Source organism: Lissotriton helveticus, chromosome 4_1, assembly GCF_964261635.1.
Source record: "Lissotriton helveticus chromosome 4_1, aLisHel1.1, whole genome shotgun sequence".
Lineage (NCBI taxonomy): Eukaryota > Metazoa > Chordata > Amphibia > Caudata > Salamandridae > Lissotriton > Lissotriton helveticus.
In genome coordinates, this window is record NC_136063.1 from 895626609 (window position 1) to 895650159 (window position 23551).

The 23551-nt window shown below is 43.0% G+C and overlaps 1 long non-coding RNA gene across 3 annotated transcripts in view; it reads left to right on the forward strand.

Moving 5' to 3' along the window:
- LOC144827370 (uncharacterized) overlaps positions 1 to 23551 on the forward strand; it is a 219215-nt gene that overhangs the window by 130405 nt on the left and 65259 nt on the right. For 2 of the 3 annotated variants that reach the window (XR_013610160.1, XR_013610158.1), the window contains exon 3: positions 4246 to 4313. This is a non-coding gene — a long non-coding RNA (uncharacterized LOC144827370). Of the gene's footprint in view, positions 1 to 4245; positions 4314 to 4415; positions 4633 to 23551 lie in introns of those variants that run through there. The other variant, XR_013610159.1, reaches the window with a different exon arrangement.

The following is a 23551-nucleotide window of genomic DNA, read 5'->3' on the forward strand; positions in this document are numbered from 1 at the left end:
TAGTAGTAATATTGCGGGATTCACGGACCATCTTATTATTATTTATGAACACTAATCCTGTGTCCCATTGTGATTCCAGAATACTAACTAAGCCTATGTACCACCTGACCTAGCTCACATATTCCAGACGGGCCAATTGTTCAATAATTCTGCATTTAAATTTCCGCCCTAAAAAATGCATAGATGGAGAACACATGCATACATTTGTGCATACACCAAATTGTTGGTTGGTTGCATCTGATGTTCTGCTAGTGACACTGCTAAGCCTTACCACTCACTAAACAAACTACGAAAGGTTCTACTAAGGACTGGGGTAAGCAGCACTCAGTGACGGAGAGGATGCGTCATGCAGACCTCTAAAAAATTACCAACTAATAGTAACTAAACCTATCGATCCATCCACCACTATCTCTTCCTAGTGGCAGGAGGACAAAGGAAGGCCTATAGTCTCTCTAGCAATAGCATTACCTCACTTAAGTTCTTTAAGTAAACACTTACATAATCAGCCCAAGCGAGCGCAAAGTTGAAAACAAGTAAGAGTAGCGCCGAACACCTGTGTCCTACAATCACAGAAGATTTTGAAACGTAATTTACCTTCAATGTAAACATCAGTATTCTTGCTATTCGGAAAAAATTTATAGACAATACTTATAGTACTAGTATATAATATTAGCTACTAACCCAGCCCCACGACCTCGACACCAAGATGTCTGACCACCAGTGGGCCATCTGCTTATGGATGCACCAGACCCTTGAGTGATGAAACACTGCCCGGCGCACCTTCGCCCACCGGCGGTGATGCTCCTGGGTAGGGTACCCAGAGCCAGGCCTGCCACCTGCTGCCAAGGTCAAGGGGAGGTGGTGCTGCACACAGAAAACAAGGGCGGCCACCTCCACCTCGCCAAAAAGCTCCCGGGCCTGCACCATTGCAGGGCGCAGTCTGCCGCAAGGCAGGCGGCTCTTGGGCACAGACGCCTTGCCCTTGGAGCTGTTTGTACCTTTAGGCATGGTTCTGGGGTGAGCGGGAGGTGGAAAAGGAAATTTATTAGGAAAAAATCAAGTTAGGGGAAGAAGTAGGAGCTTAAAGAAGAAAGTAATATAAAACAGTAGAAAAGTTAAAAAAATGCTATAAAAGTAGAAATAAAATGCAAAATATAGACTTAGGGACAGAAAGGGATAGATAATAAATAAAAAAGATCAGAAAAACAGTGTAAAAACCTAAGGATGGCAAAAATAAAGGGAGGATAGAAAAGTAGGCCCCAGAACCATAGCATAGAGTAAAAAAACAAGATTTTTGCACCCATCGCGACCGTGTGCGTAAGTTCACGTGATATTTCCCTGCGAGCATGCAAAAAGCATCGTGAACACGTAAAACGCATTCCCGAACATGAAATGCGCATCGCGAACACGCTATACACGACCTGGAACAGGAAATAAGGCATCGCGAATGGGCCAGACAAGTGAAAAACAAGATGGCCGCGCTCATATGTGACCGCATGGGTGAGTTCGCGAGATACTATCCCTGAGCACGCAAACAGACTCCCAAACACGCAATACGAGTTCACGAGCAGGGCAAGAAAAGCGCATCGCGAACGGACGGGACAAGCAACTGCGCACGCTCGCGTAGCTATGCGTAATTCGCAAAGCGCGAGTGCAAGTTTGCATAGCTACACGTAGCGCAACTACGCAAACTACGCCCAGGGTTAGTGTTGAGGTTCAAGGGGGACATTGGTGAAAAGCGCTGGATCGTCATGAGCACCAGAGATGAGGCGAGTCGAAGTGCAACCTGGGGTGCTGGTGAGGAGTGCCTGGTTAGGGTGTGCACCAAAGTGAAGTAAAGTCTCCATTGTGCTGAGGGCGGGTCTTGGTGTGGACTGAGACAGCTGGAGTGATGGCCAAGTCATTGGGGCCCTCAGAGTCAATCCGCAGCAGCCTGGAATGGCAGCCACAGAAGAACCGAACCACCGGCCCGAGTTAGAGGAAGAAGTAGGAGCTTAAAGAAAAAAGTAATATAAAACAGTGGAAAAGCGCGACTACACAAACTACACCCAGGGTTAGTGTTGAGGTACAAGCGGGGCATTGGTGAAGAACGCCGGATTTTCGTGAGTACCAGAGAAGAGGAGAGTCTCGGACGCGCAGAGTGGGTGTTGAAGTGCAACCTGCAGTGCTGGTAAGGAGTGCCTGGCTAGGGTGTGCACCAAAGTGAAGTAAAGTCTTCACAGTGCTGAGGGTGGGTCTCGGTGTAGACTGAGACCGCCGGAGTGAGGGCTAAGTCATTGGGGCCCTCAAAGGCAATCCGCAGCGGCCTGGAATGGCAGCCACGGAAGAACTGAGTCGCCGGCCCGAGTCTGCCACAGCCCGTGACGGAGTTCTGGATCAAGGCCCAAGTAGCTGACGTCAGGGAGAGAGTGGGATCGCACCCCCCCTGTAACATGGATCAACACCTGGGTTGGGGTGCGGGCCCAGAGGGACACTCTCTCGGCCTCCAGCTTCAGTCAGCTGCGCGAACCTTTGCTTCACCTCGGATCCTTGCCCGTGCTGACCCAAGACGGGGCAGTACTTGGGCCGGAGTGGGAAGGAGTACTTTTTGTGTCATCATTCGATCCATAACGGGGCCACTTTTAACGGAGCATGTAAAACTGTCGTATTACACTTTGAATTATTACTGCTAACGAACTAACAAACTGTCGTATGACGCCTGACCTCATTTGTGCATGACGAACTTTATGCTTGATGCGTAACGCACTGCAATATTTTCCCCCTAGCATATTACCTGAATGTAACGTGGTGCATTGCATTATTTCTTCAGTGCACAGTATCTGAGTATAAAGTGGCACAGTGTATTATTTCTTCATTGCATAGTGCAGGATTGTAGCGTGGCGCATTGCTTTCTTTCTTCCTGGTACAGGGCATGCTGGTGGTGATACGCATTGCATTATTCCTTCAATTGCAAAGTACATGACTGTGGTGCTACGTATGGCGTTGTTTCTCTGTTGCACAGTATAGGAGAATATTGTTACGTATTGCAGTATTGTTTCCATTTGCAAAGTGTGTGATTCTAGCAATACGCCTCGCCTAACCTTTTGAGAAATTTTAGAAGTGAGCTTATGTTACAGGTGCATTGTCCCATGCAGGTCTCCTTCCCTGTCTACCTTCATTTGAACACATATCAGCAGAAACAGAGTTAATGGTAAATTTGACACTGGTATTTTGTATAAGGAACCCCGATAATGTATGGATTTCTTCCATTTCAACTCATGGAATGCCATCCTGTTCATATATGTGTTTACTGTAAATTATGTTCATGTATTATGTCATGTTCTTAACTGTGGCTCCATCATGCCGTAAGTAGTAGAATAATGTGCAGTTATTCTGTGCAAACCCTGGGCCCGAAAGACAGTTGGCCCACACCCAGGACCACACCCAGCAATCCCTTGGCCTGAAAGACAGTTGGAAGCCACACCTGGTTTGCCACAAACCCTCGGGCCTGAAAGACAGTTGGGCCACACCAAGGACCACACCCAGCCCCTGCTTAGGAGCCTATTGAAACCACTCCCATTCACCATTCAGGGCTTGGCCTTGATGCTTCAACAGACTTAACTTGCTCAAGCTTTTCCAATCGGCATCTCGTCCTTGACAGCCTTGCATCAACAATTTCCCGGGTTCCTTGTTCCGGGCTGAATCTCCGGTCCGACATCTTCTTCCGTGTTATGTTCCCCAAAAAGAGGCGCACAGAGAAAACATGCTTTAAGGTATTTTTTGGAAGAGAACCATCCCACTGTGAGTCTGCTTACATTAGAACTTGGAACATTTGCTTTAGAACATGGAACATTGCTCTTTGAACTGCGCAAATTATTAGAACTATATTTCTTGGACCGAAGGAGCATACTTCATCTCGAGTGTTACAGTGAGTTTTCCCATAGTACCCAGAAACTATTGACATTTATAAAACAAAGGAGACTGTGTCTTTTTAAAAGTGAAAATAGTTATTGCAAAGCAACATTAGCCTTAAGAATCACAACAGCAAAGATGTGGTTTTGACTACTGTTATTTTGTATGCAGTATTTTGTTACTTTATGGCAGAAGGTTATTTTTGTAGCATTTGAACTTCTGTGGACTCAAGGCATCTGATCCTAAGCTGGGCATATAATGATTCAGGTACCTATTCTGATGAACATTACTAAATGCTATCATGATTGTTAAACGTATTTGAAAGTATGCTAATGATTGTATTGTTTATTGCAGATTGCATAAATCGACAAGTAGATTGTTAGATCAACCCAAAATTTTGCTGAAACCTACGTAGTCTGTAGGTAAGAATTATTGGAGAATTTTGGTTACAAGTTTATGGTAACTGTAAGAAGATACTGCCTCACAGGCATACACATTGTTTATCTTCTGTGTTTTGTACTTAGGAGTCTAGTAGAAAACTCAAGCCACTATCCGGTTACATTCCTGTTAATTGTATCCTGTGAATACTCAAGTCCCCAGAAGCCCTGGTCCCCCTAAAAGAAGACCGCTGGAATCTTCTTGTTTCTTTTCTCTTGTTACCCCAACCCCTTTTCCCCCCTGAGACTACCGGATTGACCCTAAGTTATATCTTTGTATCGCGCTGCTAGTTTCTAGAGGGATTGGGGACCTGTCCTCTCATCGTTCACATCGTCATCAAGGTAAAACAATCTAGTGCACAGGTGAGTGCCTCGTAACAGCTTAACTGTTGGTTAGAAGCGGTGGTTGGGATTAGAACCTACCAACCCGCTGGAAGGAATACTATCCATTCTTAAATGTTAATTTTGTATCGTGCGGTCACATTGTATAATTGCTTATACAAAGATTATACTTAGGCCGCCCGGTTTTAGGTTTAAACCTATAATAACTGATAAAAACCCACCAAAAGGGATCTAGCCCTCACCAGTGTAAACATATACACACTGAAAATACACCTGCACAACCACAAATTAAAGGCCATTCAAAGAAAGGAAATGGAGAGTGTAAGAGTAATTTGTTTTCTTCCTGAAGGGGCCAATACAATGTAACTTTGTTATACAAGCGAGCAGCAAGAAATAATGGGCTAACATTATTCTGCTGTGGTTTGTTGTTTAGGGATGTCACTAAATTATTGTTTCTTCTTCCTTTTACTTTTTTCAATTGTGTGGTCTTTGGTTTAAAGATACAGGGTTTAGGAGCATGCTTTAGGTCTTGTTTAATTATTTTATAAACTGTAGAGAATCAGTTAATGTCAAAATCATATTTGATATTTTGTCTGCGTTTGATTCTTTCACTGATAGGTAAAATGGCTGGTTTCATAAGAATCTTTCCCAATATGTGCCATCACATTTACCCACAGAGAGTGGGTAAAAACCCTCGATACATCAGCCCCCTGTTTCTAGTGAGTCAGTATTGATAGTAGATGAATTACCAACACCTCAGGCTTTAAACATTCAAAGCAAGGTATAGTGAAAAGTTTATGTGAAAAGAATGCTATCACCAAGCATCTGGGATAGTGGTGAAAACATGACCGCAGTCTTTTGGAAAACATGGAACGCAGTGCCACGTGTAATGCTGCTGCAAAAAGATTCTTTCCAAGTTCAACAAAGATTGGAGTGATTTTGTTTGTATTTGCAGTGATTCAGCTACGCATATGAAAAAATCATGTGATGACCTGTCAAAATAGATTTCTGAGCTGAAGTGCTTCCCTGTAAGAGATCCTTGCCACTTGTTAGATGGAGAGCTGAAGGCATCTATATAATCTTCAGAGTTAATAAAGAATGTTATGGACTTTTTAGTCCATTCTGGTGCACTGTTTTGTTATGCACAGGAACTCATTTTGTGCTTTGTATGGCTTCATAAAAAGAGTCATCCCAACTGTGTTGCTTAGCTGATGGCTCTCAGTCCAAGGGGCTGTGAATGCTATATTATCCATGTGGCAACCATTTACGGAATTTGTGCTGAGCGATGATGCGAAAGGCAAGAAATGTGAGGATCTTTGGTCTCATATTGTTAGTGATGTGAAAAAAGTGCACTCTACTGCATTCTTAGATTTTTACAGGAAAACATAACTGCTGTAGTGGACATAGTAAAAAAAACTAGAGTCTGAAAACACCCTTGTCTGCCAAGTGTTCAGCATAATTGGTGTAGATGTGAAACATCTCTTTGAGAGCAGGCTGGGTGATACCTTTAGTGACTTTGGAACGGCAACATGTTCCATGTTAGAGTACTTGCCACTTGGTAAGCAAAGGAATAGTAACGAGCAATTCAGGAACTTTTATTTTACAGTGTTTGAGAAATGGCTTGCAATGATGCATAGAAATGTCCCTTCACCAACCATGGCATTTGAAGTCAATGAAACCTCACTGTGGTACTCTGTACCAGTTCTAGATCCCTTCTGTGAAGGGGAATTTTCTCTGTAGTTTCAAAAATGCTGCTTCATTTTTGACCACTTCAATAACTCTGAGGGCATAAGTGCCCAGTTCAACGCAAATATTGCAGAACCTGTCCAGAGACTTGCAATCTTTAAGTGCACCAGTATTGGCACGGAAAGCTGTCAGTGGCCAAAGTTAGCAAATTGTGTACTAGCTGTATTGTCGTTGTCTGTCTCAACTGCCAATGTTGAGAGGGCATTTTCATAAATAAAAGTTTACATGGGAAGGAACAAGCGGGCCATCTGACCAAAGACTCACTGAAGAAGCATTGTATGGTGTACTATAATATGCTTAATTTGGACACATTTATTTGAACCTCATATACACTGTACCTATACTGTTGATAGTTGTTTCTGTTGTTTTTAACTGCGCAAACATGTGTAACCACTGATAACCACTGTTTTTTTAAGGTATTGAAATCACTTCAAAACACTGAAAAAACCCCATTTACCAAACATAGAAATTGAAAACAGGAAAGCATAATTTATACTCATTTTATCAATACTCGTGTGGAGTCTATTTGTGATGATTTCATGGGGTTACTGTGAGCGTGGTTGCACATACTGAACACTCAGCCTTGGAGATAAGACTGGCTGCTCGTGCCAAGTTACTAAGGGGGTAAGCAGGGCTATCTCAGACTCTGTCCTTACTTAGCCTAACTTTGAAATGAGGGGTCGGGGAAGCACGCCTCAAGCATTTGGGGGCAGCGGTAAGCGTCAGGGACCTACACTTCCAACAATCATCATAACTTTAGAAAGACTAACACCAGACTACCACCATGACACAACAAAGAAGACTTGATGTTAAAAAACGTGCATTAGTTAGTTACTTCTTTTGAGCAAGGGGGGTTCATTTTTTAAACTAATGTACTACTAAACCTACAAAATCTTTGAGTCAGGAGGAGTTGTGTCAGAGTCTGCAGTGGACAAGTTTAAGCATTTACACAACCAAATGCAAGGCCTGAATGATGATGTTGATGAATGATGTTCTTCTATTTTTGGACCACATTTATAAGTGAGTGGGTAAAATAAAATGGGGCTGTGGGCTATTGCTCAGGTAATGGAAGATCCCACAGTGAGTTGGTGTGGTTTTCACTACATCTGCCCCACCAGGTGCCTGATCTATTTATGGAGTCATTAAGACATGCCTCAAGAATTCACACAGTCCGGGGGAAGAGGTTTAGTGGTTTGATGAATGAATGGGAAAGGGTATCTGGAGAAAGGTGTGGCAAAGATAAGCACTACAGAATGACACCATATTCAATGGGTGAATGAGCCTCATTTCATCATCAATCTGTTGTGCAAGGAAATAAAGGAATGAACATGACATAGTTCAGTTAAATGCATTGCAAACAGAAACTGTCCTTCAACCTCAGAGACCCAATTTATTTATATATCAAAATATCGCGCCATCTATGTTTGAAAAATAGTATACCAATTATGGAGGAGTGAGTTGAACCCGACACAATCCTAAAAAAATTATTCTTAATAGAAAATGATTACCAAATTGGGTGGTGCATCTGCATTCTTATCAGATTGTTCGTCAATCTTGGGTGCCTGGCTGAAGTGGTCCAGTAAAGTAAGTAGGAGTGTTATGCTGCTTTTACTTTTTGAGCAGGTGAATAGAAGGCCTGTGGATATTGTAGAGTGAAGGAAAAGTACAGAACAGATGGTAAGCTTCATGAGCTGTGTACCAAGAATACTCAGAGAGGCAGAGCAAGAACATAGTCTGCATCAATCTTTCTTTTTATGACTCATGTGCGCTTGATTAAATGAGAAGTGAGAGCAAATTACAGCCAATCACAGACAAGTGCCTGCCTGTACTGGGCTGATCAGTCTCATAACTGTCATCATAGAATTTAGCCAAGTGCGTGCATAATGTAATCGCATCACATATCTGCCTTCAATTACTTACAACAACAGGGTCCCCACCCAACCCCATCACCTAATAGAGGAGTTTCAAATGTATGCAGGCACATACACTTAGCAGTATTGCAGTTTCCAAATTAATGCATCTCTCACCAGTTCATGGAGCTGAGTAGGCCTCTTACAGTTATCATCATGTTAGTTTCCCTGAAGTTGATAACTTCCTTCTTCTGGTTGTTGTTGAGGTAGTCCCACCCTGAGGTCTTCCATTATCCTCCTGACTCTGAGTAACAAATCTGTCCCACTCCCGACCCAAATGAGAGAGATCAACTTGTAGTGCACTGCTCTGATGAACACGAAGAGAAGCACTGAGTCATTTTTGTGTGTTATTAAACAGTCTCGAAAGGTCTTTGAAGGTTAATTTGTGAACCAGTTACCAGAACAAAGAAAAACAGAGTGGACCCGGCTAGCAAATCTCGCTAAGTGTGAAAGGGAAAGGGCCAATCACACTCATGAAAACGTATACCTATCATGCCACAAACATTGCAAATCATCACAATCATGCATACAAATTATAGTCTGAGACCCTCCATCACTGTTTGCCACCACATGAATCATCACTCACAATCACTCATGTATCACTCCCTGGTGCAATATATTTGCCTGTTCCAATCCAAGCAGCGTGGTACACAATTGTCAATCCTCTTTTATGCATGCAACACACAATGAGGCAGTATTTGTGAATCAAATGTTCTGGAGCAGTCCTGCTAGAGGATAAAAAAGGATAGGCACAGGACAGGGGCAGGCGTTGTCTCTCCAATATCCTCCAAGTGAATGGAGGGGAGGTTTCTTTACTGTACACTGGCCCAAATCCAATCTGTCCATACATTTGCTTGAAGTGTTGGGGCTAGATAAGTCAGTCAGACACGAACAAACAAAATAAATAAATAATATAATGTTCCTCAAGCTATATCCATTTTTTTAGAACAGCAATTTAGCAAAAAAAAAGTTATATGGTGGACTATTCAGTCAGGTAAGTAGAGTTTGTCCTCAAACTCAGGTGGTTTGCCAGTGGTTGGCCAGCTAACACATTCTGCTCTGAATCTGACCAATCACCCTCATTTGCCTTCTATGGTGTTTCAGGAACGGTGCATTCGGTGGTATAAAATGTTGCTCCGTCCATCACCACCCCCTTTTGTGACGCTTTGTTTGCCATAAGTCGGCAGGGTATGCTCAGACGTGAGTCCCTTGCTCACTTTGCCACTGGATTCAAGCAAGCCTGGCTGAAGAAGGCTGAAATGCCAGAAACCGGTCCTAGGAAGCTTATTTCCGGTTCAGGGAAGGCATGGCTTGGCAGTTTGGGCTGGACTGTTCCCATGAGGCACAGGGTCAAGACTGATTTGCATATGGCCATGTCTGTACTGGGGTGGCTTGGTGAGCAGAATAACGATGGATTAAGCCCAGATCTGTGACTGGGGGTGAATGTTTTGCCATTGTGCAACATTCCGTCCATCATCTTGTGTTTTGGCTTGTTCACCCTATGTGGGAAGGGTATGCCCAGACGTGGGTCCCATGCTCACTAAGCCACTGGAGTCAAGCTATCCTGGCTGAAGACGGCTCAGAGCCAGAAACCGGTCCTAGGATGCTTGATTCTGGTCCAGGGAAGACATGGCTTGGCAGTTCGGGCTGGACTGTTCCCATGAGGCACAGGGTCAAGACTGATTTGCATATGACCATGTCTGTACTGGGGTGGCTTGGTGAGCACAATAACAATGGATTAAGCCCAGATCTGTGACTGGGGTGAATGTTTTGCCATTGTGCAACATTCCGTCCATCATCTTGTGTGTTTGCTTGTTCACCCTACGTGGGAAGGGTATGCCCAGACGTGGGTCCCGTGCTTACTAAGCCACTGGAGTCAAGCTATCCTGGCTGAAGACGGCTGATAGCCAGAAAGCGGTCCTAGGATGCTTGATTCTGGTCCAGGGAAGACATGGCTCGGCAGTTCGGGCTGGACTGTTCCCATGAGGCACAGGGTCAAGACTGATTTGCATATGGCCATGTCTGTACTGGGGTGGCTTGGTGAGCAAAATAACGATGGATTAAGCCCAGATTTGTGACTGGGGGTGAATATTTTGCCATTGTGCAACATTCCGTCCATCATCTTGTGTGTTTGCTTGTTCACCCTATGTGGGAAGGGTATGCCCAGACGTGGGTCCCGTGCTCTCTAAGCCACTGGAGTCAAGCTATCCTGGCAGAAGACGGCTGATAGCCAGAAACCGGTCCTAGGATGTTGGATTCTGGTCCAGGGAAGACATGGCTTGGCAGTTCGGGCTGGACTGTTCCTATGAGGCACAGGGTCAAGACTGATTTGCATATGGCCATGTCTGTACTGGGGTGGCTTGGTGAGCAAAATAACGATGGATTAAGCCCAGTTCTGTGACTGGGGTGAATGTTTTGCCATTGTGCAACATTCCGTCCATCATCCTGTGTGTTTGCTCATTTTAATCGTGGTCAATGTCTCCACATTTTGAGACGAGAGACTGGTCCTTCTCACTGTGACAACTGTGCCAGCTTCCCTGAACACACACTCAGCATACACATTGGCCACCGGACATGCAAAACACTTTATTGTCAACCTTCTGACCTGTGACCATTGGTTCATCTTTGCAGACAAATACGCCAATGGGTTTTGATTCACATATACCTCTCTTGAGCCATCCAGTTACTCATTGAACATCCTCTCAATGGATATCGGTGCTGCCACTTGCTCGATCTCTTTTGTATTCTCCTCAGCACTGGACTTAAGTCCTGCCCTTTGATACCAAATCAACAATGCTGAGGGTATGGGTGATTCTTTTGTTCATGTTGGTTTTGTTGCCACTGGTGTTCTTGTTGCTGGTGGTGGGTGCTATGAGACAACAGGACTGCCCTGTCTGGAAGCTGAGGGTGGAACTCTAGAACTTCTTTCCATGAGTGGGACTTTATGTTCTAGCCATTCTTCTTCCAGCAATCCACTCTTTGCATTCTGAAACATCCCCTTCTGAATATGAAATAGAAGTGGCCAGTATTCTGTTGTATTGAGGATTCAGTATTGTGGCACAGATGTGCTCTTTGGATGACAAAGTGTCCCTTTGAAGCCTTGTATTTTCAGTCATGCGAAGGATTAAGTGCTGAATCAAGGTATATGCATCTTTGTACTTAAAAAACAGAAGAGGGTCCCTGAATAAGAGGATACCAGGAGAGGGGAGCAGAGAAAAAAGCTAGAGCAAGAACAGGACCTCTCTTAGGTTTACAATCATACATAGGTGAACATATCCTTCATTTCATATGTATCAACATTGTACCAGTCCAAAATATTTGATAAACAAACTTATATTTTATTATTAGATAATACAGAAGTTAATGTTGCACAATAATATCTTATTCTTGAAATTCAATTCAAGTATTTACATATTTCATATACACAAGGGAGCCCCAAAACAATGATTATGTATACATTTCATTCAAATTTCCAAAGGCACCACACATCCTCACAAGCATCAAGCATACCATGCACAACACAACCTCAGTAAAGCAATTAAGACAAACAAAAAATATATACTTCACAAAACTACACTAACAACATCAAAGGCACTTTCTGGTATACGTACTGTTGCAGGGATTCTGCAGAAACACAGAACTATGCACAGATTTATGGGACTTTGGTGTATAGGGACTGAGTCTTCCTACCACCTTAATGCCTACAAGCCCAGAACTGACTAGCTACAGTGTCTCACTTGCTCTCCTACTTAATCACAGAGATGCAAAAAATGTTTAAACTAATTTTATTGAACATTGTTGTTCCCACCTCCACCTATATTGACTCATAGATTATGCTCTCCTGCTTCTCCCTCCTGGGATACTCCCTGCGTCACTTCCTCTGCCTCAGCCTCTGGATTCTTTAATAGTTCCACTAGTGCTGCCCATAGACCAGCTGCTTCTAGTAACATCTTGCTGCAAGTTTTATTGGCTACCCACAACCTTACTGCTCTCTTGCAGTCTGCCCTTTTTATAAACTCCCTTAGTGAGCTAGGTCCCTCCATGCTTTCCTGTGGCTTCTGATGTCTCTTTTTGCTAAGATATGGCCCAAATCTTGGAACTTACTTGTCACCTTATTTTTAGCAGTGGGGGGAAACCAATGTCTAAGGCAATACTCTGGGGTTGTGGCCACTTCCCTTTCTGTCACCTCTGTCAGCACACTGATCACTGCACCCCAGAAGTCTCCAATGCATTGGCAATTCCAGAACATGTGAAGAAATTCCAACAGAGAAGCAAATTATTAGACACCCCAGAACACAACATACTCCGATCTCTCAGAAATCGCGGTAAGAAGAGACACCTTTCAGGTCGCACTCTTGTACTCATCTACAGTAAGATCTGACAGAGTCACAAAATAGTTTAAAATATTTATTTTAACTATCTTGCCCTAACATTCTGTATACAGGCCAAAACAAGCAGAAAAATGCATAGTACAAATATAGTCAGCATAGCAGCTAGTCCATAAATCATCAAGGGAGATGTCATCGTAAAAATACAGTGGAGCCTATCCTTCCTCCCCTCGCTAAGAAGAAGTATTTTTATATGTTAGAATATGTCTGGGCTTTGTCAGCAGAACCCATACCTTAGCCTATAGATGGTAGACCTATGTCATAGGTTCTGTCTCGCTCTTCTCCCTGGAAAGGTCCCTCTACAAGTGTGTGTCACCTAAATTATGTACCCCACTCAAAGCCAAAGTACGTTGTCCAAACAACAGCTGCATCAGTATGTTTTGTCTAAGGGCTAAGGTCTGGCCAGAACCAAATAACAAGGGGCATTGTTGTTCAACCTTCCCCATAATGTTCCCATAATGTTCAGTCAAAATCCCAGGAACATGCAGAGTGTGAACACAGCAATGAGTTCTCATGTGAAAGCAGTCATTGAAATATTGTAAAAATAAAGCTGTGTAGTAATGTGCACAAAAGCAGCAGGCCAGCTGTAAAGTGCTCATGCTAAGTTAGTGGAAAATGACAATGTCCCTACGGGCCACGTGACACCCTCCCCTCGGTCAGATCGTTAGCTTTATGCTAAGATCAAGATGAAAAATAGGCAGAGGCAAAGTGTCCAAGTGGTATTCCAATTAGTATAGTCATGAAGCCGAATATAAAATTAGTGTATTGTAAGATGCAAACATTTCACCAATGGGGCACTCGACAGCCCATCCATTCATAGGTAGTCTTCAGAAACTAAAATGGGGTGGGAAAATCAGAAGGCCAGGTACTCCAGAATGTTGTCTGTTACTTCCATATTAAAAAAGGATGCCATCCAGTTTAGTAGTTTGAACGAGCACACATGCTCCTCATATCCAGAGGCAGTTAGGAGCATGCCAGGGTCACCTGCGTCAACTTCCGTTAAACTCCAGTCAATGAGGCGCTGCGCACGGGCACAGGTGCTCAAGTCTGGCGTTGGTCCAAGCAGGGGATCGCACAACAAACGCCTACCCGAGGCACATACCTAGTCATGGGCCTTTAACGGACCCATTCAGAGATCGTACCTTAGGGCAGCGTGTGTGGCATTGGAGAGGCAGACATCCAGGGCCCATTGAAAAGGGCACCGGAGGCAGTAGAACACAGGCTGCATGCAGGTGACGTAGGCATAAAGGAAGGTTAGCCAATAGTTGATGGCAAAGGACGTCACTGGCACATCCAATCACGCTACAGCTGCAACTGGACCAGGCTTGGCAGATCCACAAACAGAGCATCCACTGCGATGCAATAATTGTAGAACAAGCATGCCGCAAATCAATAGGAGCACCAAGGGAAACACTCTGCTGGAAAAAATATATTGGATAAAGCTGGAATGACTCCAAAAATAGTCTGAAAGGAAGAAACAAGGCGGGATCCCATGAGTTTAAAAAAGTGGGCAAGGCCCTCTGTAGCACAAGTATTAAACATTTGGTGTATTAATTTTCCAAAATAGAGTGGGAGATTCGTGTTTTTAGCAGCGAGTGTATCTCACTTGCGGTTATCGCCACCAGCAATTTAAAGGTCGCTCGAGCTGATGTGAGGTCCACTTCTAGTTGAAGCAATAGCACATAGAGTCTGCTTAGTTTATTGAAATCTGCTTTCAAAGTTGGAATGGAAGGCCAAAGCAAACTATCTACAATCCCATGCAGGGCCGGAACCAGGACATTGCTGCAACATGTAACACGTTGTGAAACTCTTACTAAATACAGATGCGGGCCAGTAAGCCGCATCATTCGTGATTATTTAAAATAATATAACTGCCGTTAGTAAGCAAAGTTAATGCAGCAATAATAGCTGGGACAGGGGTACCTTTTAAAAAACAAGCCAGATTAGAGGACGAAGCGATACAGGCACCGTGCAATTTAACTTGTTTACAGACTAGGGAATGTCCCACTGTGGAATCGCAATCCTCCCCTGCAAGGAAAACTTCCTTATCCGCACAATGACATCTGTAAGTGAATGGTAACGACCACAATTCATGAATAAATGTACTGCCGAGGGGTTTAAATCTACCAACCCGATAGTGTTTCATGCAGGCTGTGAACTGAAAAAGTGAGATAGGCAGTGTAATAACCCCTTGTATTAGCCACACAGCTGCATCAGTCTCTGCTTCAGAAAATGGTAACAGTTCTAATTGTTCAGTATGTAACAACGTGTATGTTGCGTCTTTCATTGACATACATTTCTATCAAATTAAACAGCAAAAACAGAGCAGAAGCATTCAAATAATCCCATGGCACTCTTCCATTTTTCAACGTTTGCAAGGTCGAAGCAAACTGTATTACAGAAAGTAATTGATTTTGACGGTGATACAAAATAGACAGTTATTGTTGAACAATATCAAAGACAGATGGTACAATGTTATCTAAAGTATATATACGAGAAGACAGCGTATTAATATATTATCTACTACTGCAAGGAATTTTTCTAAATTAGCTTGGTCAATTGGTGGAGATGCACCGCAGCTTCCATCTGTGACAGTTTCCAAAATTCATTGTATGCTTTTGTTCTAGGGGATTTCGCACCTAAAATAAAGTCAGCCAAATTGATGTCACCTGACAAAAGGGAAAGGTGTTGTTTCACAAACCTCAGAGTGGAGTGTTCTAACCATGGCTGACACAATTTAGACACTGAATATTTGGTAACCGAATGGGAAAGCGGGAAATGGCATTCAGGTCTACTTTGTGTAAACCCTTTTGTGGTATTCTGAAAACGCAGTTGACATGTATTGGAGCTCGTTGGCAACAATAACCATCTCAAGGGATCAATGTTAGATGAGTTGATGGTTCCATTTTGGAACAAGGCAACTAAGTCTTCTATTGTGCAGTTGGTGTGTCTTTGCCATGTATCATACTGAGCCACCGAGGGAATTGAGGGAATATTGAGCTTTTTGACTGTCGCTAAACCAAAACAAGTAGTCTGCTGCACTCTGTCATTTAAAAATAAAATTAGTGATGGTATCAGACATGCACAATGAAAATCTTTAGTGCCCTGCACCTGCCAATATTTGGTAACCCAAATGGATTTTAAATTAATTGTGTCCTTCCAGTGCTCTAACCCTTCACAGACAGGTCATACCTGAAGGACTTGGAGTAAATCAATTGAGTGTGTGTCAGCATAAATGTAGTCTGTGGTGGCATTTTCAATTTATAAAAGTAGGATCGTGGGACTGAAAGATTGTAACAGAAATAAATAAATTTACTCTGTTGAGTCTTAGAACTCCCCTGCAATGCTGTTGAACAATGTTCCCACTGTGTAACATTAAAAAGGGGTCTCATAGTGTAGGTCTTGTGTAAAAAATGATGGCTTTAATTTTGATAACAGAATAAATCTGCATAATTTGCTGAATTTAAACACAAATCTTCAGTGCCAAAAGCAGCATAATATATATATATATATATATATATATATATATATATATATATATATTTATTTTTGTCCTCATACGCCAAAAAAGATATTTTCAGTATTGATTATACCGAGAATCTTTATGGATGCTCTTTTTGCAGACACCCAGTATGTATCTCACGGTACCGCCATGTAAGCAGTCAGCTCAGTTTCCCAGCTTTCCAGACCCTTGAACTGATCTTAGGGTGGTCCATTCCGCAAAAAGGCATAATCATTGGACAAAGTTGTTCAAAGCCCATCGAGCCAATTAATGCAAGGAGTCCAAAAATGCTTCCTTCTCTTCCAGACCACTTTATCCAAACTAAGAGTATGCCTAATTGCCCTAATCAAATCTACATATGACGGTGCATTAGTGCTCACCCACAATTTACATATTTCCCTACGAGCTAGAATAATTAAATAAAGAAATAACTTATTAATGTCTTGAGGTACTTCCTCATAATTAGAGGGGATTCCAAAAAAAACTTGTTGCGTACTAACCTGTATATCATACCCAAAGAGGGCTTTCATACCTTCTTGTAATTCAAACCAAAATTCTCTAAGCGCAGGACAGGTCATAAACATATGGAGGTCATCTGCTTTTTCCAGATTGCACTTTGGACAACATGGAGTAGGCCCCTTTAAAAATTTAGCCAACCTAGCCGGAGACCAGTATACTCTATGGAGAGAAAACAAGTGATCCTGCTTTAAATTGGCAGGTGATACCGTAAGATGTCGTAAGTCAAAAGATACTTGCCATAAATTCTGCAAGTCGGCGTCCAAGACTTGGTCCCTCCAAAGTTGTTCCGGAAGACCAAACTCTCCATCTTCTCCCTCCAGAATTGTCCAATAAAGCACTGATGTTTTGAGGTTTCTTGTTTTCTTCAATAAGAGTTCCTCCAAAGCAGCCTTGACACCTTTATCCTCTGTCACAGCCTGGGCCCAGCGTTTAATTTGTAAATACTTAAATTTAGATACGTTTTTATCCGTAAGAACAGAGATGTCCTCCCAGCACAAAAGGTTCCCTTCCAGCATTAACTGGCCCCATAATCTGATATTTGCGCTCTGAAGTGCTATGGATAATAAGTCTTTAGTCCACTCTGGAGAGCCTGGCGAGTCCCAAATTGGAGCCATAGCAGAATAATATGCAATGTTCAGCGCCTTCCTGACTCTGGCCCGCACATATGCCATGTCCCTAAGGACCTTTAATCGCACTTTTTTTTAAAAAACGCATGTCGCCAAACTTAAACATAAGTGCATGAGACCCTCCCTGAATCTCAGATAGCATAGTTTGAAACATAAAGTCTGTTTCTGTCCCCCCTAGGGTATCAAATAACCTTATTCCTGCCTTCAATAGTAGGGTCCAAGCATATACTCTCAAATCTGGTGCACACAGACTACCCTTGCCTTTCTTTCTGCGGAGCTTTTTCCATGAGATTCTTATGCCTTTTGAGGCCCAAATGAATGAGTTCCATTTAGCTTGGATCTTGATTAGTCTGGTTTCTTTAAAAGCAAGTGGAATATTCTGGAATATAAATATTATTTTAGGTAACAGCATCATTTTTAAAATGTTGATTCTTCCAATTAAAGTCCATAGAAGAAATGACCAGCTTTTTAAAGATTCTGCCATTTCCTTCTCGATCTTTGCAAGATTTTTTTCTGCAAGTTGGTTTACATCCTGCGTGATTTGAATTCCCAGATATCTAATTTGGTGTTTCAAAATTGGAATAGGAGTTACCTGGGTTATATTCCAACACATACATTCTAATTTAGATTGGTTAATCAGATATCCAGAGACTTTGCCAAACTGCTCTGCTGCACTATATATGAGAAGAATTGATTTAATAGGGTCTGAGGTATGCAACATCAAATCATCCGCATATAGAGAGACTTTTTTCACCCAGTTATTATATTTGAATGGTAGGATATTTTGATCTTGTCTGATCTTTTCTGCGAATGATTCCATGTACAAATCAAAGAGCAAGGGTGAAAGCGGACACCCTTGTATTGTCCCTCTTTGGATTTTTATGGGAGGAGATAGGCTTCTGTTTATTAGTAGTCTAGCTATAGAAGCTTGGTAAAAAGCTGCTATCGCCCTACAAAAGTTCCTACCCAAATTAACCTTTTCTAATACTTTAGCCAGGAATTCCCAATTAACGGGGTCAAAAGCCTTCGCGGCATCTAATGTAATAACCGCCAATGGAATTTTATATAGAGAGGCAACATCAATTGCTCCCACTAAAACTTGTGTTAGATCTTGTATGGAGCGACCTCTGACGAAACCCTTTTGATCTAGGTGTAATAGGTGACCTGCTACCCCATTTAATCTCTCCGCTAATATTTTTGCCATCAGCTTGTAATCTGAATTAAGAAGAGAGATTGGCCTTTATGAGTCACACTGAGATGCCATCTTCATTGGCTTTAAAATAAGGACCACTATAGCATCATTCCAGGAAACAGGAATTTTGCCTCCTTCCTCGTATATAGATGTAAATAGCAACTGCAGGACTGGTATGATTGCCGGTGCTAAAACTTTGTAAATCTCAGAAGGTAGTCCATCCGGACCCAGGGCCTTACTTCTCTTAGCGGAATCTATCGCCAGGGCTATTTCATTCAAGCTAATCTCTCTATTAAGATTGTCCGAGGCCTGGTCATCCAAAGCTTGAACCTGATATTGGTTGAGCCATGACTGAATTGATTCTTGATGTGGAACTAAACCCTCTTTGTAGACTTCATCAAAGTGATGGAAAAAAGCCTGTTCGATATCTGCACTGTTCTCTGAGATCACATCCATATTAGTCATCTGTACGTCTTTAATATTACTCTTCTTAATTTCCTTTTTTGTTTTCCAAGCTAAGAGCTTTCCACTAGCCTCTCCATATTCAAAGTGAGCCAGTGAGCTAGCCTGCCATCGTTTCCTCAGCCTTCCATCTAATACCTGCTCCAACTGTGATTTACAAATTATCAGATCTTCTTTACTGTTATCTACATCTGCAAGACTGGGATCAAATACAGCTCGTTCAAGGACCTTAATTCTTGCTTCGATCTGTGAGATTTGCGCCTTATATGCTTTATGTTTTGCAACCTGAAATGCTAATAGCCGCCCTCTCAAAAAAGCTTTATATGTATCATAGACAACCGGGAGTGTAGCTGTACCTAAATTAAGTTTAAAGAACTCATTCGATTCCTCGAGCAATTTTTCAGTTACTTCTTCCTCCAACAGAATACTCCTATCTATAGCCCATCTCTTGACCAACTGTGGACCTGACAATTTTAAGATTAGAGTAACCGCAGAGCGATCAGAAATGTGAGCACCATGATGTTTTATCTCCTCCACTTGCTGACCTAAGTGTTCTGCAATTAAGAAAAAATCTAATCTAGATTTATGCCATAATTTCTTGTTGTGGAATGTAAATTGTCTTTTTGTGGCATTTTTTTTTCGCCAATTATCCTTCCAACCAAACTGGTTGATCGCATTAAGTAATACTGCTCTGGTTTTAGGGTTGTGAGAGAACCTTACAGTGGATGACTTATCCATCTGTGGATCAAGTACTAAATAAAATCCCCTGCAAAAATCACCGGGTCCTCAAAATCCAAAAGCTCAACAAAAAGTTCTTTGAGAGGAAGTGTATCATCCAAATTTGGACCGTAGTACCCTACGATCGTGAATTTATACGAATAGTGCTTTATTTTTGCTATAACCCATCTCCCCTTTTTATCAGACTTTGACTGTAACAACGTAATCTCAGAATTGGATTTAATCAATATAGCCACCCCCTTAGTAGAGGTTTGTTGCGAGGTAGTTATCACCTGCTGGATCCATTTTTTCTTGGTACAAATGTCTCTTAACTCTTATGATGTGAGAGCTATCCTACCTTGCGCAATTTCTCCTTCCAAAAATATGAGCAACTAAATATCGGATATGGCGATTTGGACATTTTTTTTTCCCCCATGCTCCCCACCCAGTGCCCTTACTCCCCCCCCCTGTCCTGACCATCCCGTACTCCCCTGAAGAACCCCCCTCCTTTTTCTTGGCCTAACTTAGGCCATTGAGACTCCTCCCCGGGCGTCTGATCAGTGTATGTTAAGAGCGCTAGGAAAATGTAGCTGAAAATGTTAATAGTAAATAAGCTATAGTCTTTAATGTCCTTAATGTTTATTGCCTTGCTCTCTTTTGTTTTCATCAGTGAGTAATTGAAGATATTCTTCTGCCTCATCCAGCCTTTTTTAGGACTCTCATTTTATTTTTATACATCTCTTTTAGTGACGCCGGAAACTTGAGCTGGGCAGTAGCACCAAGTTGTTTGAAAGGCTCAAGTAGCTTACCAAGCTCCCACTGCCTAGACGCAGTAATTGAGGACACATCAGATCTAATCTGATAAGAAAGGCCGTCTACCGACAGATCGCTGCTTCTTAAAGCTCTATTAAGTATCTCTTCTTTTAAGGTATAGGTCAGAAAATGCACTAAAATCTTCCTGGGTCTGCTTTTATTTGGATTCAGCCTAAATGGATCCCTGTGAACTCGTTGGATGTCTTTTGTTATTTCTTCTTCTGACACATCAAGCTCAATGGTTTGTTTAATTAGTTTGGCCACAAACCCTTTAATATTTCCCCCCTCGGCCCCTTCCGGGACTTTCAAGAGGCGCAAATTATTTCTCCTTTGTGCATTTTCTAAAGACTCCATTTTTTCTTGAAGTCCTTGTTCCCGCAGGCTGAGATCCTCAAGCTTCTTAGTGTGTTGAGTGGCCAACACTTTTAAATATGCTACTGAGGACTCCAGTTCGGTGGTTCTGGCAGCTAGTGAGTCAAATTTTTCCTTTATCTCTTGCTGATTGATTAGTGTCGCTTCAAAACCACTTTTTACCTCATGACTCAGGGCTTGTAGCATTAGTATGACGGACTGATCTGTGGCTGATATATTCGAGGGAGTTACAGGTACGTCATCCTCTCTATTAGTATTCATTGTTGGAGTTGATACTTCCCCTTCCAACTCAAATTCTTTAGTCTCAAAACTTTGCATTGTATTATATTTTAAAGTTTCTACCAGCTCAAGACCTTGCTCCACCTCAAAGTCCGCCTCTAAACCTACCAGAGGCTGAAATTTATTAGCAGTTTGTACCCCCCTTAAAGATACCCCGGCAGAGGTCCCCTCCGACAATTTAAGTTCCAAAACTGAAGGCACGGTTTTAAAATAAGCCTTCAGAGACGGAGGTGGTTTAGCCTTTGCAACTGGCTTCTGTGCTTTAGTGTTTTTTGCCGGTTTTCTTTAAAGATTTTGCCTTGGATTTAGCTGAAGAGGGGGTGTCTATGGAACCATTTAATGTAGGTTGCTTTCCTCCCTTGCTTCTGACCGTATACCCGGAAGCCTGGGTCCCTTGAGTCTCTCTTTCTGACATACGCGATGAAGGGACTGAGGGTACTATTTCAGCAAAAGTCTTTCTTAGCCCATTGCATTGTGGTCTAGGTAGTTTTGATTGCGTAATTTCTAAATCTCCCCTTAAACAAGAATACCTGTATCCGGCTCTTCTCCCTTTCCTAAGCTCATACACTGCTTTTATCCATCGAGTCAGCCCCTGTCCTGAGACATTTTGCACTCCTACCTTGGGAATGCAGAGAGAAGTTTGTGGTAAAAGGGGAGTCACGGCTTTCGCCGTCTCTATGCAGGTATTCTTCTCCAGACTGCCTTGGCCAAAGGATACCAACAAGAAAAATATGGGGCGCCAAACAGCCGAGACCTGTCTCCCTCCGTCCTCACACCGCAACGCTGGTGCTCAGCCCGCTGCTGCCGTAAACTGTTTGTACTTCGGGCTTACAGCCCCACCTTCCTTCCTCCTCCTCGGATTGTTTGCTGCCGCGGCACTGTAGGTCAGCCGCGTTGAGACGAACAGATATCTATTAGCTATCTGCTTGAACAATTTGTGCAATTCTCCTGCCCTCAAATGAAAAGAATCAAGGGCTTTTCGAGGCTTATTCTGTTTTGCCGCACACTCACATCCCGCGAAGTCGACCAGACACCCGAGTCTCCGGAGCCTCCCGACTAGCCACGCCTGCTAGCCGCCATGTTCTCCTCCCAGATGAGCAGCAGCATAATATTTTAAATCAGAAAACAATGCATTCCAGTCGTCAGAGCGTATGTCCGGCAAAACCACATCTCCTAATGAAACATGGAATACGTATTGAATGTTCAAAAGTTTGGTCAGGCCGTGGATATCAAATAACACTTTATCACAAACAATGCCATCAGCAACAGGGAATGCCGAAATGTTCACAAGGGCTTTATCTCTTTTCATTATAACAGACGATGTATGGGGGGGCTAGAACACCGTCAACCAAATTCAGTGCAGAGCATTCAGGCAAATAATGCCCATTAATGAGTAGAAAAAACACTGCCACAAACCAAATGAACATGAAGTGGAAAATCAGTGTAAGCACCATCCAGATGTATGTCCAGGGCAGGACCACATAGCTTTTTTTTAAACCAGAAGATAAAAAGACTGGTGTTTGTAGGTGGTGTTGCCACAGATGAGGACAAAGAAGATGAATCAGAACAACAGCTGTTGCGGTCCATGTAATAACCACTCACCCCAGTTGAAACAATGGTGGATATGCAGCATCAGTTGAATCATGCATGGTACTCTCAGGAATGTCAGTTATGACCTCAATTGGAGGAGAAGCAAACTCAGTGTCTACATTGGCGGAAATAGAAGACAAAACACGCAATAAATAGATTGAAGTTACCATCTCCGACATGAGACTACGTATCTTTGGGCAAGATGGCGCCCGCTGCTGCGGACCTGTAAGGCAAGCATTCTTGCCGCCCGCGACTCTGCAATTTCATGGATACACTGTTGCAGGATAAAGACTCGGGACCTGAGAGAAACAGAGTATTGCATTCCGTGAAACTTCTTTGAAAGTTCCTACCTTTTTCTGCAAGGTGGGTTTAATTGTAGAGGTCGGTGGTTTCGGTGGACTCTGCGGACTCAGCCTCTCTGGTGTGGCGGTGTGTGTGGGCGGACCTGAACGGTCGGGCTTCTAAAGGCTGAGGAGGGCGCGGGTGGTTTGAAACGCGCCGGGAGTTCTCTGTTCGCTTGCGGGGGAGAGACTATTGTCAGGTGCCTGAAACAAGAATCAGGCCCCCTAAGGGAGGACTCGGCAAACCTCGAGCGCAAGACAACGCACGGGACGCCGCCCAAGGCGTGGGAGGCACACAGGAGTTGCGCTGACTACGGGAATGAATACAGGAGCTGGGGCCGCCGGCTCAGAGGTGAGAGCTGGCGGCGTTTCGAACGTATTGGCGGCTGAAGAGAATGGAAAGGCTCCAGATTGCACTGTTAAG